This window comes from Saccopteryx bilineata, chromosome X, assembly GCF_036850765.1.
Source record: "Saccopteryx bilineata isolate mSacBil1 chromosome X, mSacBil1_pri_phased_curated, whole genome shotgun sequence".
NCBI lineage: Eukaryota > Metazoa > Chordata > Mammalia > Chiroptera > Emballonuridae > Saccopteryx > Saccopteryx bilineata.
The window spans coordinates 52341913-52357861 of record NC_089502.1 but is presented as its reverse complement, the minus strand read 5'-3'; positions in this window follow the sequence as shown (position 1 = coordinate 52357861).

Sequence of the window (15949 nt, the reverse complement as noted above, 5' to 3'; positions counted from 1 at the left end):
GAGATATATTATAGCTAATTGGGCCAATTATTAGCATTTCTTAGGTTTTTCACTGACCTACTCTTACAATTTTGTCTCCATACAACTTAAAACACTCAATTGCTGTATTTCTCTGTTGGAGCTGCTATACTTCTGTATGCTGAACATTATTTCAGGTGTTTAGGTCATCAAGTAGCTCATTCTTTGCTTTATGTACTTAATGCCTGTTTTAACTTGTGTTAGATTTCTCCCATTCAATGTCTCTGTGTGAAAATATGGGGCTTTGGGGGAAGAACCTTATATTTAAGTATTTCAAGAAAATAATTTTCATGTAAACATTTCAAAGGAATATTTATTTTAAGTTATTCAGGTTTAGAAAGATCTTCCAACTTGATCTTTCAATATAGGTATAGGATGACCTAAATAGCTAGTAAAATAATTATTTTAGTTGTTGTTAAACAACTAATAAATATCTGCTTAAATGCAAGAGTATAATTTGGTCAAATACAGATGCAAAACTGCTTTGTTATTATTTATTAATTGCTTAGTTAGCTTAGTCTATTTTTTACAAAAATCCCTAAAATTGAATCATTATGTGAAGGTTGTTTGTTACAGCACTATTTGTAATAGCAAAAGAATGGAAATGAGTCAAATATTTGTTAACAAGGTAGGATTGAAGAAACCATGCCAAACCACACAGTAAAGTACTATGCAGCTCTAAAATGTAGTAAAGACTGTATCAATATATACTTACAGAGAAATAGCTAGGGCACAATGTTGTATTTTTAAAAAATCACTATATACATGCCATTAATTCTCAGAATATCTTTATATTCCACACAGGACATTCTTGCAGTAGTTACCCCTTCAATCTTTTCATGTATTATATTGTTGTTGCTTTTGTTTTGGTATAGGCAAAATATCACACTGTACCCTTATACCACTTTTTAATCCATCAATACCTTTCTACTTAGATTATGATTATGTTGCAATAATGAATTGATAAAATAAAGTATAAATAATGTTGACAAACAGTTATGGTGTACCATGTGCTAGGCAATGTGCTGTTTGCTTGGAAAAGAGAGAAATATATCACAGACTCTACCATCAAGAAACTCACTAACTAGTGGGAGAGGCAGTCATGTTAACCAAATAAATTATCTTTTAGTATAATATGCATAAAATAGATGTTATATACAAGTTTCAAAACTTTATTTTCTTCTGGGAATTTAATCATTTTAGCAATATTAAAAAAGAAGAACAAAATTGGAAGAATCACATTACCTAATATCAAACTATATTACAAACCATAGTAACTAAACACAACATGTTACTGGTATAATAACAGATATATAGATCAATGGAACAGAATAGAAAGCCCAGAAATAAACTCGTAAATGTATGGTCAATTAATATTTGACAAAGAAGGCAAGAACATACAGTGAGTGAAAGATTGTCTATTCAGTAAGTTATTTTGGTAAAATTGGACAGATACATGCAAAAAAAAATGAAACTAAACCACCTTCTTACACCACACACAAGAATAAACTCAAAATGGATTAAAGACTTATATGTTAAACTCAAAACCATAAAAATCCTAGAAGAAAACATAAGCAGTAAAATGTCAGACATTTCTCATAACAATTTTTCTGATATATCACCTCAGATAACAAGAATTTTTAAAACATGCAATACCTGACTGTTTAGTCAGGGACACTGGCCTTTTCTTTTTTTTTAATAAATTTTTATTAATGTTAATGGGGTGACATTAATAAATCAGAGTACATATATTCAAAGAAAACATGTCCAGGTTATCTTGTCATTCAATTACGTTGCATACCCATCACCCAGAGTCAGATTGTCCTCTGTCACCCTCTATCTAGTTTTCTTTGTGCCCCTCCCCCTCCCCTTCCCCTCTCCCTCCTTCTCTCCTGCGTCCTCCCTCCCCCCACCCCTGGTAACCACCACACTCTTGTCCATGTCTCTTAGTCTCATTTTTATGTCCCACCAATGTATGGGATAATGTAGTTCTTGGTTTTTTCGGATTTACTTATTTCACTCCTTATAATGTTATCAAGTTCCCACCATTTTGTTGTAAATTATCCAATGTCATCATTTCTTATGGCTGGCCTTTTCCCCCTTAGACTATCAAATAAAAAGATGATAATAGCAATTCAGTGTGGATGATTCCAAACTATAATTATTTTTTGTCAGATGAGCAAAAATATATATTTATTGGTACACCACAGAATTTTGTAATTAGTTTATATGTGCCATGAAATGAAAAAGGTTTAAAATCATTGGTGTAGACAGGTTAAGAGGACTGAAGATTTAGTTTAGCAATCAATTCACAAATTGCTCAAGAGTTTGAAGTTCCAGAAGCAATCGAGAGTGAGTAAAGAATATCAAATAGGTCAGAGATAAGCTTATATATATATATATATATACATATATATATATGTATATATATATATATTTTACAAAAATAAACAATGAAAAAGACAGATGAAAGAGACAAAGATTAATGGTTGTTAAACTAATTAAGATGCTATACAGTAGTATAAGAAAGAGATGAAGAACACCACATCTTAGGAAGTAGTAGTGGGAACACAAAGGTGGAAATGAACTTGAAAAATATTTTGAAGGTCTATTTAAAACAATGTTGTGTTCCTATGGATGTGTCAATGAGGAAGAGAAAAGACATCAGATAACCCTCATAAACTTTTAATACTGCAATAATTATTTGATGTAGCTTCATCTAATATGACCCAGATTAATCTGACACAATTTAAAATAGCTACACTGGTTTATTCCTAGAGTGGGAATTAAGAGGTAGAAGGTGACTAGTCTGTTATTTTTTGTTCACCTTTGAACCAGAAGAGATTTGTCAATATGTAGTGGTTGCTAAAGGAATGCCAACATGTATAGGGAAAGTAGATGAGCCTGAAAAGGAGCATGCAGAAGAATAACCAAATGACAGAAAAGTTGTAAAAATCACTGATGAAGAGAGAGTGTCAAGTTGCAGGGAGCAGTCATTCAGATAAAAAGCTGCACTTGTTCAAGTAAATTAAATTATTTAAAAGTGTTTGTCTTGATTCACAATCCAGGAATCATAGATAACTGTAGTAAGAGTGGTATTATTGGAATGAGAAAGACAGAAGTAGAATTGTGCTGAGTTTGGACAGAAAAGATAATAGGAGACAGATGAGTTCTAACATTAATAACTTATTATTAACTCTATAAGGACCTGAGAGTGAATTCAAGGGATCTGGGAATTTTGATACATTTTTATTGCTTCCTACTATTTTAATTGCCTCATAGTTTCATAGCTTTATAGTTCTCTTTTGTTTCTATCAATTAAAGAAAAATGCATACATTTAGAACATATTTGCTTAGTGTAAGTTATAGCATCCACAACTGAACCAATACAACACAACACACACAGCAAAAACTCTAATGGGGAAAGGGAAGAATGAGAATTTTATTTATCTTGTATATAAAATCATGGTGGTGATTGTTTGCTTCAGTCCGGGGCTCTAAGTAATCTAGTTACAGCCAATTTGTGTTATCTAAGGTTGAGGCAAGTCAGAGATCACTCAAAAGTAAAGGAAGAGGTATTTGTAACATGGGCCTAATTTATTTTTTGTCTAAAAGTTTTTTTCCTGTCTTTTTCTCTTCACTGATGATCTACAAGATGGGGTTGAGGGGGTGATCTATGGAGAGAAAAAATTCTAAAGTTATTGTAGCATATATAATCTATAAAAAATCTTTTCTTTGAGTTAGGTCAGTACATTCCCTGACTTCCACAGCACATGCCTATATCATATGTGCAATAAAATATAAAATTGTACTAACCAGATAGTCTCTGTTTTAATATGATATATATCACTTCAGGCCCCTAAGAATCATGTGCAGAAAGGGGAATGACTCTGGTAGCTGTCAAAATATGCTGTAGTTGAGTGCGCTAATAGTACTGCACCAGTACTAGAGAATTGACTGGGAAGCCAGCTGAGTTTGTAGGGTCAGTGAGTGAACTTTGATATGCCTTGATCTCTCACAGATGAAACCTGCTAAAGTCTCTTTTTGAATTACTTATTATAAAGTGATTTTAGCTGTCATGGGAAGGATCCTGCCAGGTTTTCCAGGATGGATAGAAATGATATAAGGGGTTGTGGCTCTGAACTACAAATACTCATAGCTCAAAAGGCTTTGATTAGTCAACACCAGTCTGGAAGAGTGTGCGCATGCTTGTGTGTGAGAGAAACACAGAGAGAGGGAGAGAGAGAGAGAGAGAGAGAGAGAGAGAGAGAGAGAGAGAGAGAGGGAACACCTGTGAATGTGTGAAAGTTTGTTTTGGGGAAGGGGAGTTCAGGACATCCTATGAATTGTCTTAATTCTAGTTTGGAGGACAGATGAACAGAATAATTTGTGAGACAATTACACCATGCTCTCACAAGAAATAAGAATGAACCTTGAGAACATTGTGCTAAGTGAAATAAGTCAAAGACAAATACTGTATAGTCTCACTTATATGTAGAGTCTTATAAAAACACAGTCATAGAAACAAAGACCAGATTAGTGGTTGCAAGAGCCAGGGAGTGAAGAATGAGGAAAATGAGTGAAGGTAGCTGGAATATACAAACTTCCACTTATAAGGTTAATAATTCTAGGGATGTAACACAATATAGTGACTACAGTTAATAATACTGTATTGTATATATTGCTAAAAGATTAGATCTTAAAAGTTCTCATCACAAGAAAAATGTAACTATGTGAGACAATGGATATTAACTAAAATTACTGCAATATATGCACATCTTCACATCATTATATAATATGCTTTAAACTAATACAATGTTATATGTCAATTCTATTTCAGTAAAATTGGGGAAACATAAATGCAGCTCATCTAGGGGACACTGGCAGATGGAAGAGTCTAATACCAAAGTATGATTTTTTTGTGTATTTCATTGCACAGTTTTTAGACTTTGGTTATTAATTCAATTGTTAAAACAATCTGAAGACCAAACAAAATTTATCTTCTGGTCATAATTAATAATCTAGCTGCTAGTTTGTAACTTATAGTTAAAAAGGATGAAACAGCTACAGAAAGCTACCTGAAGGTCAAACAGAAAAGAGCAATGTTGAGATCTTAAGTGGTAATATGTATCAAGAAGATTTTAGTAACATGTTGGAAGGTATGAGTTTACTTTTTTATATGTCTACTCATATAAAAGTAAACATGAATATGTAGTATCATAGTATCAGAAATTTAATACCTTTCAGCTCTAGAAGATTTTTTTTTGTATCTGTTTTTGTTTTTTTAGTAATCAGAAAATTTTAATTAGAAGAGGGAGAAACTTGTGTTGAAGTTATTTTAATTTTTGGTATTTTTAGATGATGAGCTTAAATTAAAGGTAGCATGATGTCAATTTCTGTCATATTCTTTTTTTATTGAATTTAATAGGGTGACACTGGTTAACAAATTTATACAGATTTGAGGTGCACAATTCTACAACATACTTCTGTACACTAATTTGTGTGTTCACCACCCCAAGTCAAATCTCCTTCAATCACCATTTATCTCCCTATACCTTCTTCCACCTCCCCTCATTCACTTCCCTCTCAGCAATCATAATACTGTACCATGTTCAAGAGGTTTTTTTTTCTCTCTCTCTTTTTTTCTTTTTCTTTAGTCCCTCCATAGCCTCCCCGCTCAGCCTCCCTCTCTCTTCCTGACAGCTGGACGCCTGCTCTCTATGTGTCTGTTTCTATCTTGGCATATTTTTTTAATACATACATAAATTCAGATATTTTAACTGTAACTGAAATAACTACAACTTTTTGGACTTCCTGTGTTACTTTTATACAGAAAAACAAACTAAACCAAAGGTGACTTGGAATGAATTACAAAAGCACGGAGACAGCAGTGTCTGGAAATGCAAACTGGATTCCCTGAAATTAGAAACATACAACACAGGCACTGCCTTGAAATAAGCTATGAGAATCAGGAGAAAGATTTATAGGGAAATGAAATAAATTTCATTGATGGGGTTCTTCTCACTGCAGAATCGAGGAAGTTTAGGGAATAATTAATACAAGAATACAGGTGGATTTCAGTGTAAAGACCATCTGTTAGTAAAGGTAAAGAAAAGGGAATAACTTATAGGAGGAACACAGTCAATGTTAGAAACATAAGGTCGAAATAAAGATATTACCAACCTTACAGCCTTCATAATAAGTATAAAGAGTTTTAACAATTCAGCGAACTTATCCTAAAACCTATTAACAAATAATTTCAGGCATAATATGTTTGAATGGCAAGTTCTGGAGAAAAAAGAAACATTGGCTTAAGATGCATTACAACCCGTATCTATATTCCCCAATATAGACACACACACACACACACACACACACACACACACACACACACAGAAACAGCTTATATAAACATAAGAATTTTGAGATTTGGGAAAGACACCAAAGAAATCTGTTTATGAACAATTTGAAAAGTCCAAGAACCTTGATCTTCCCAGGATGAAGTGTGTGGGTTACAGCAACAAGCTCCTCCAGCCTAGCTCTCCTTTTAAATGTCCCTCTACTGCCTCTTCTTCAAGTGGTTAAGATGTAGTATTGCAATAGTGGGAAGAAATGAAAGAAATTTTAGGAATATTATATATTTAAAGCTGTGTATAAGAGTTATGCAAGTTTTTTTTTTTCTGCAGGTGACATGAACCAGACATTGCTGGATATCCATAGCTTATGATTTGCTCAATGCCAATGAAATTTCCTCAGATTCTGCTAGGCAAACTGTCTCTTCCTTAAATTACCATAGCAGATAAGGAAGGGAACAGCAGCTGACTCAGAATGAAGAGGCAGTATAGTGTAGAGATAAATTAAGGATTATAACAATAATACCTGACTAATAAAAGATCTCAATATCACTTGATTTAAAAAACTTTCCTGTATATGACTATGTACGATAGTAGATACTAATTGTATATTTGGGATATAGTTATGATGAAAAAGATGGAAGCTCCACAGTGGTAGTGTTTTGTCCCCTGACGTATACCTAGTACTTACAAGAATACGGGGACACAATATTCACTCAATATAGATTTGTTGAAAATGCTTAGTTCTTGCCCTCAAGGAACTAGGAAATAACAGAAAAATAAACAAATAATTATATTTCATGACATGCATTACATATAGTTATAGTATTATTCTACATCTACTTTAAAAGCAAATGCAAATCTTACCATTTGCGACAGGATGGACAGACCTGGAGAGCATTATGCTAAATAAAATAATCCAGTCACAGAAAGACAAGTAGCATATGATTTCACTCCTGTGGAATCTAATGAACAAAATGAACTAACAAGCAAAATAGAGACAGACTCATATGTAGAGAGCAAGGTGACAGATGTCAAGGGTAAATGGTGGATGGGCAATTGGAGAAGAGCATGGATAACAGTTGAAGAGCATGGATAACAGTTTGGTGATTGTCTGGAAATGTGTGGGGGAGAGATGGAGGAGGGTACGGGGGAGCTACATGGTGATGGAAGGAGACTTAACTTGGGGTGGTGAATGCACAATACAATGTACAGATGATGTGGTTTAGATTTTTGCACCTGAAACCTGCATAAGTCTGTTAACCAGTGTCACCACAATAAATTCAATGAAAAGGAAAAAAATTAAATGAAACAAGCAAAAATCTATCACGTCTGAAAGAAACCATTATAGCACTTGCTTTTAAATAGAGGACCTAGATGACTAGACATTAGGGGTGGAGGGGAAACTTTTCAATGAATATTCTTTTATATCATTTAACCACAGCAAGTATTAATTTTTAAAATGTATCTTTTAGAATCATCGATTGAATTGTTCAAGATTAAGGTTTTCTGAAGCAATATACTATAAAAATGCATGAAAAGATATAATCTAAAAATATATGACTGAAGTAACTCACAGTAGCTGAAATTAATGCTGCTTAATGTATTCCTTAAAATAAAATTTGTTCAGTTAGATAACACAGTTTCAAAGGCTATGTGGATCAAAATTATTTTGTCAATTCTTGTTCTACTCACTTTGAAGGTAAAAGTGAGAGAAACTAATGGACATTCTCATTTATTATCTAGTTGTTTTTCATGATTTCAAACTAAATCTAATTCCCACATCAAGCTTTTGGCATGAGTTTTAATCAGTAAAATGTGCAAAAAGGGCACAGCTGCTTTGAAAGTATCATCCTACATTATTTAATAACCTTGGAAAATTAAACTTAAATACACTGTGTTTCTGAATGGAAGTTAATTGGCAATGTCAATGTTGCTTTAGTTTTGCCACATTCTAAAACCATCAAGCTGAATATTGCATGCATTATTTTCTTCCACTCAGGCAATCATTTTTGTTCACTAAATATTTATGCAAATGTTTCATAGAAGTTATCACATCAAATAAACAAAGTTTTATACTTCATGTTAACATTTCACATTTTCAATGTCATTAAAAAAAGCTGGGTACACATTGACAGTAATAACTGGCTCTCTTTAACTCTTCTTCAGCAATAGTGAGGATCAGAATTATTTTCACAAGATCAAATAACTTTAGCTTTTTATAATAACTAATCAAAAAAGGAATTAATTGCTTGAAAAATTAAAAATGCAATCATAGCTCTGGCTGGGTGGCTCAGTGGATAGAGTATCAACCAGGCGCACCAGAGGTTGCCAGTTCCACCTACAGTCAGAGCACTTTGGAGAAACAATCATTGAGTACACAACTAAATGGAACAACTAAGTAAAACAATGAGTGATGCTTCTCTCTCTCTTTTTTTTTCTCTCTCTCTCTTACCCTTTCTCTTGTCTCTCTCTCTCAAACCAATGGAAAAATAAAAAAAATAGAATGTCAGATAGATGGAAATGTACCATTAATGTCACTAATAATGATATCTAATTACCTTTTTTAGGCTCCCAAGAAATTCAGAATTCTGAATGATTATCAATAAAAAATTTATTTTCTAATGTAAGCTCACATTAGTTTCGTGAGTTGTCAAAGGGTAAGATTAAATAAGCCCTCAAAGTGAGGGGAGCAATAAATATTGCAGAACTTGGGGTATGGTCATAGGGTTATTTCTTGCAGAGTCCAAGCATTCTAATCTCCTCAGTGAAGATCCACTGGACATCCTTTATAAAATATCTATTTTTAAATAAATATAAAATTAAACTCCTTGCCTGAGCAGGTGGTGGCTCAGTAAATAAAGCATCCATCTGGGACACTGAGGTCCCAGGTTTGAAACCCCCAGGTCACCAGCTTAAATGTGGGCTCATCCAGCTTGAGTATGGGATCTTAGAAATGACCCCATGGTCACTGGCTTGAGCCCATAGGTAGCTGACACGAGCAAGGGGTCACTGTCTTGGCTGGAGCTCCCCAGTCAAGGCACATATGAGAAAGCAATCAATGAATAACAAAAGTGTCACAACTATGAGTTGATGCTTCTCATGTCTCTCTCTTCCTTTCTCTCTGTCTCTGTCTATCCCTTTCTCTTCTTGTCAGTCATGCTAAAAAAAACTCAACTGGTGAATGCATAAATAAGTGGAAGAACAAATTGATGCTTCTTTCTCTTTCTCTTTTAAATAAATACATAAAAATTTTTAAAAATTATCTCATGATCTCATTCTCCATCTAGAATTATTTGTAGGACCTTTTCTATTTGTTGGAAATAAATAATGAATCAATTGTACATTATCATTATCAAATTCTCAAAAGTAGCTAAGAGTGATTTAGCTATCATAAACTTCTTAAAAGTTTATTGAAAAATAAACTTTATTGAATAAAAATCAATTGAATTAGCTAATAAGGAGATTTAAAAAAACAAATTATGAAAACTCATACAAAGGTTTCTAGTAGTATTTACAATAGAAAAAAAAGGATTCTGGTGATTAGTTTTGACTCAGCCTTTAATTTAAAAAATAATACTTTGCAATCATTGCACCTTTCTTAAATAATAATGTAACTCCCACTTCAGAGGTGCTCATGCATATTGAATTTCTTAGGCTCTTGTGTCTTAAGTAGAATGTTCTCATCCATCTTTGTAAAGAAATATTAATAATAACAAAAACAAATATTTGGAGTACCACTATCCAAAAGAAATTCTTACATTTATACAAATATTTTATATCTGTGCTGTTCAATCAGATAAACACTAGATCCATGTGTTTTATGAACATTTCTATTGTGGCAAATGTGACTGAGGAACAAAATTTTGAAATGTAATTAAAATAAAATTTTAATTTAAATAGCCACATATGACTAATGTCTACCATTTTTGACATCCAATATTCAGACTAAAACAACTTAGTGTTGTGTTGTTACAAACTAATAATGTAACGAAAGTGTTTTAAACAAGTTGGGTGAAACGAAGAAATCAGACACCTTTAAAGAAATTAAATTAATGATGCTAGTTATATGCTGCACAGAAGCAGCACGAAGATTAGAGAGTATCCAACTTGGGCCGTTGGATCTTTTAGATCAGTAACATTTTCTATACAGAGGAGAGAAATTGTATATTCAGCTTTCATTTAGAATGAAGATAAATAGAGTCAGATTTCTATTTCTATAGGTGCAGAAAAGAAATAAGATTGTTACTCTTAACTCACAAACCAGAACTCAGTCTACATTTTTATAGCCACATGGAGAAGCAGTCTGAAGACAGAAATACCAATTGCCTTTTTTTATAAGAAAAAAGCATATATCTTTAATAGGCTTACACTACAAAAATAAATGCTTTGGAAATGAATATTTTTGAGACTAAGTAATCTTTGGTATCTCTAAACATTTCCATTGAGTCTATCTCAGTCTCTGTTCTCTTTAATGTTACTCTAGCCTTTGAAAAGTTTAGCCATCTTTACCTTCACTTGGTTGTCAAAACAATAATTTTTCTTCCTTTTTAATTTATGTTTCTTTATTATTTTCAGAATCCACTCTTTCTTACCAACTCTTCTTTCTTATTTTTCTGATTACTGTTCATAGAGCCATCATTCTTCATACTACCTAAAGTAATCCATGAGTCCTTTATCTGCACTGCACAGTCAATAAATTTTCAGGTCTCCCTTATTCTACCTATACAATTGTTCATGCCTACATTCACTTCTCTGAAATTCCAGAGTCACCAGTAAATCTTAAATTAGTTATCTCTTGTCTAGACTATTGGAACCATTTCACAATACGTCTACATGTTTAGACTCTTCCCTTCCAATTCTCATGTCACACAGGGTAGCTAGAAAAATCTTACCAAAACCAAAGCTACCAACTTCTTTTTCCAGCACTATATGCTTCACATCAGTGTATCTCAATGTGTGGTCCAAGGATAATTTGCATCATACAGCATATAATTGGTCTCCATTATAGGAAGATAATCTCTTTGGATGAAGCCCAAGAATCTGAATTTAGCAAACATTGTAGGTGATTTGAATGCACTCTAATATTTGAAATTCTGTCCACTCTTTCTTTTACTTCCAACAGAAATTACTTCTGTTAAATCTGAGCAATTGGTAGTGCAATCAGTTAAAACTTTACGTTAGAAAATTTTAAGCTGCTACTGAGAAGATATATAGAGGATGGTAATAAAACAAGTTTAATCACAAAGCCTTCAACTTCTTTAGCAATAGATTCTAGAATAAAACCTATTATAAAGATTAGCATGGAAGAGTTGAACGGTGTCAAGAGAGAGGAAGGTCTTAGGGAAGTAAACTACTCTGGTGATTTTTAAAAAAGTTTCACTGAGTTTTAGCAGATTTTATTATCACTGCAAACCAACATAATTTAGAACACAATTAGTAATTTCAACCTTTAAAGAAGATAAGATAGGTATTGTTGCTTATACAACTTCTCTACTGTAGCTCCGGGTCCTCTTTGTGGTTTTGTGCAATGTAAATTTTGTCCAGAAGAACTGGGGGTTACAGAAAGGATAAGGCAAGTATTTTCTAACTGGGGATTTTGCATCTTTGTTCCTGCTTATTTTATCCTGTTTATTTTTTATTCTAATTCAACTAAAGCCATTAGAGAAGATGTTGATTATATAAAACAAATGAGTTAAGGGGGTCAGTCAGAAATGTGACTTTCAGGATATCACCACATTTTTAATGGATTTGGCAAAGTAAGAACGGAGAAGACAGATTTTTAAGCAGCAATAAATGAACTGCCTGTCTTTCCATAAGAACAGATTGAAATGTGGGTTAGTAACTACCCATCTCATATTTCTAAGAGGCTACTTTTAACCCTCTGGGTTTTGTAAAAGTAGTCTTTGTTGTTGAAGTAGGTGTTGATTAATTCTATTCCCTATCAGCTACTTTTATTTTACATATATATTAATATATATGCATATATTATATGTATGGGTATATATACACAATATGTGTGTGTATATATATGCAAAACACACACACATACATATATATGGAGAGAGACAGAAACAATGAGGCAGACAGAGGTAGAACCTCTCTTTTTAAGTATATTTTAGGGTACTACAAATGACCAACAATAAAATAAATGTATTTTACAGTAGTAGTTATTGTGTATGTAAGTAGTTGTATGTTACTTACAAATAAAAATAAGAACAGAGAACATATATCATCTATTCAATCATTGAGATATTCCTTAATATTAATGAGTTATGCACCGTCTGTCTCCTGCTCAACTCTCTCCAACACCAAGTTTATGAATTGTATTTTATAATTAAATGTGGTGTTTCTCTTTTGAAGTAAAATGCCCCTTCCTTAAAATTACCATGCATTATCAGTATGTATATTTAAATCAAACTGGTAAGAACAAAACATACCCTTCTATTATCTTTATAATATATTTTCTACAAATATGCTGGCAAGAAAAACTTTTCCATATTTTAAATAATAACCTTAGTTAATAATGATTTATTGTGTTATTTACAAATTTTGGAACTTTTTGATAATTAAAACAATTATACCAAGCAACAAAGATAGAATATGACAGCTCATCCTGGGTATTTAAAAAGAGTTTTCAAAAAGCAATTGATATGAGATAATTTTAGTATTTTGTTAGCAGAGTAAAAACACACTTTCTTTTCAGTTATAGTCTGGGCTAAGCTGTCTTGAAATACCAGATCCATTGTCTTCTAAAATTTTTGGTAGAAGGTGGGGGGCAGGGAAGAGCAAGGTATGGAAATTTAAAAACCCGGGTTGCATCCCTGGCCACATAACCTATTGATAAATTAGTAGTTTTCAACAGCCAGTAGGCAAACCTTTGCCAGAACGTGAAATTTTTTGCCAGTCCACGAGTTAACCACCCTGATGTTGTATGAAGATTGTAGAGTTTATAATCATTAGGTCTATTCAACACAGTTGAAAATACTGTTCTAAGTGATCAGATAAATAAATCAGCACTACTCTGTCACTCATTCTGTGCTATGTACACGCCCTTTAAATTTAACACAATGCCTTAATCCTGCAGAGCAATTCTACTGTCAAGAACTTCTTGCAGTATGGCTAGCTGATAGAGAGAATATTTTTGAAAAATAAAAACAGCCATTCTCTCTCTCCTTTTTTATTAGATTGTTTATTTACTATCACTGAGGTTTTTTTTTTTGTCTTTATTAAAACCAAATTTGAGCTTGTGGTTACAAAGTGTTGATTGTTCTTTTTTCATCTGTGAGCTTAGGGACCTGCATTGTCCCTGCACTGCTCACAGGCAGCACATTTATAATCTGAGGAGCCATCCTCCTTGTCTTCATCAGGGTCCTTGTCAAGATCCTCAGGTGGGACCATGACTGGAAGGGTAGCAATCATGATGGAATAACAGGTGTAGTACAAAACCTTCACTGAACCATTGAGTGGGTAATTGAGAGAGCTGGTGGGCCATTTTCTTGTGCTGTTGGTTTCAGCAGTAGCTATGGGCACAAACATGACATTCCCAGATGTGCTCTCCACACTTGGACGACCTGGGCAATGGACTTCGTTGGTAATGCTCATGGACCACAGACCTGAGAACTGTAATAATCACGTGACATTGGGTTCCTGAGCATTTTGGGCTTTCTCCTGAGCTTTTGGGTTAGCTAGTTTGTTGCCTTCTTTGTGAATTTGTGTGGAAGGTATAGGGGTTACCTGCTTCGTTCTCTTTGGAAAAGTTGTGCTGGTTCCTGGCCAAACAGGAGTTATCTAGTTATCTTTTCTCTTAATGTTCTCGTTGAGCCACAGCTTGTTTCTTTGAAAGTTGAAGTTGTGGTAAATATAAAACAAAATTAATCACTTTAGTCATTTTGAAAAAAATATATATCTATTCCATCTTAACTGAGTTCTCAGAGTCTGTAGTCATCCCTATAGGTTATCTCTAAGGGTGTTACAGTTTTGTATGAAAATCTATACTTCCTCATTGTTCCATAAATACTATCTCACGTGAAACAGAGTTACCTCCTGAAATGAAACCTTTTCAGTATATCATTCTTCTTTCTCTATTAAAATGATGTTCAAGTAACAGAAAGCATGGGGGATGGGAGGCCTTTCTACTTTACCATCATCCTGTTGTTCTCTGCAGAGCAAACGAAAGAATCACTTGGGTATATTTTGCTTAACACATAGAGGTTCAGTTGGAGGATGAAACTCTTCAGACTGTCTGGCTCAAAAAGTTTGGATGTGCCCTTCTAGCAAAGAACCTCCATCTGGAAAAGATCTTAGTTGATCACGGTGTCTCTGTTGTCACTCCAGCACACCGATGTGAAAGCATCGTCCTCCACTATCCTCCAAATTTTTCTTGGTAAAAAAAAAAAAGCCTGTGAAGATCTTTGTTTCTTTCCATGTTAGGAGCACCTTCGTTTGGGTCTGCTGCTTGTGGGTTGCCTTGAAGGCTTGGATCTCCGCAGCCAGCTTGGCCTCCATGTATCCCCAAAGTCTCCCTTAGATCCACAGCTGGATCCAGGTATTTAACAGGTGGGAGCCCTCTTGTTGGCTCTCCATCCTCTGATGGGGCCTGAATGTCTTCCTCTACCTCATCGGTGCTCTGACTAGCCATGACTAGAGTCAGAAATGCCTTCAGTCACAGCAGGGGTGGTCTATATATACTTTCCTCAAAATTCTAGAGCCTTGCTCATGGGGAAATGAACTGCATAAATCACTATTATCTGTATTGGCCATGTGATGTCACAAAAATCACTCACTGTTGGTCTGGAGCTGTCTCTGGTCAAGTGTGGGGGAGTGGACACTTTAGAGTCCCCAGCTTCTCTCTTTTTAGAAAGTATAGGAAAATAGGGTTCAAGTAGCCAGAACGAGCTCTTATCTGCTAAGGTAGCCTTTCTTGTACTTCTGAAATAACATCATATTCATGGCTGCTTAGTCTTCTTGGGTCTAAGATCTTTTATTTTACCCATCAAGGAAATTTCACAACTTGACTTGTCTGTTGTAGTAGCATAATCCAGCTTTATGAACTTTGCTTTTCAGATGGACATCCTCTGGTAATGACTTACCCAATCCTAAAGATGAGGGTTCAGCCATCTTGACCTGGGGGCAAATCTAGCCTGCTCTCGGCTTTTGTAAAAAAGTTGTATTGGAATATATAACTCTGCTCACTTATTTATGTACTATCTGTGGCTGCTTTCACACTAAAATAACAAGGCTGAGTAGTTTAGGCAGAGTATATATGACCCACAACGTTAATCTTATTTCTATCTGGCCCTTCACAAGAAGAGCTTGCGGACCTTTAACATAGAGCATGCAGATAAGGGTGGCAAATAGAAATTCTGACTGGGTGATCATAGAAGACAGATACAGTCCCTTGTTTTTTAACTGTCAAATGCTATCTTTTTTTTAAGAGAGTATAGCTTTTGAAAAGATGGGAATTTGAAGTTTCATTGGCAGAGATGTGGTATCTTAGCTGTTTACTTCCCCTTTCTTTCCAGGTGACAAACCCTTCTGTATACATTGTCCCTGAAGAATATATAGTGTACTCCTCT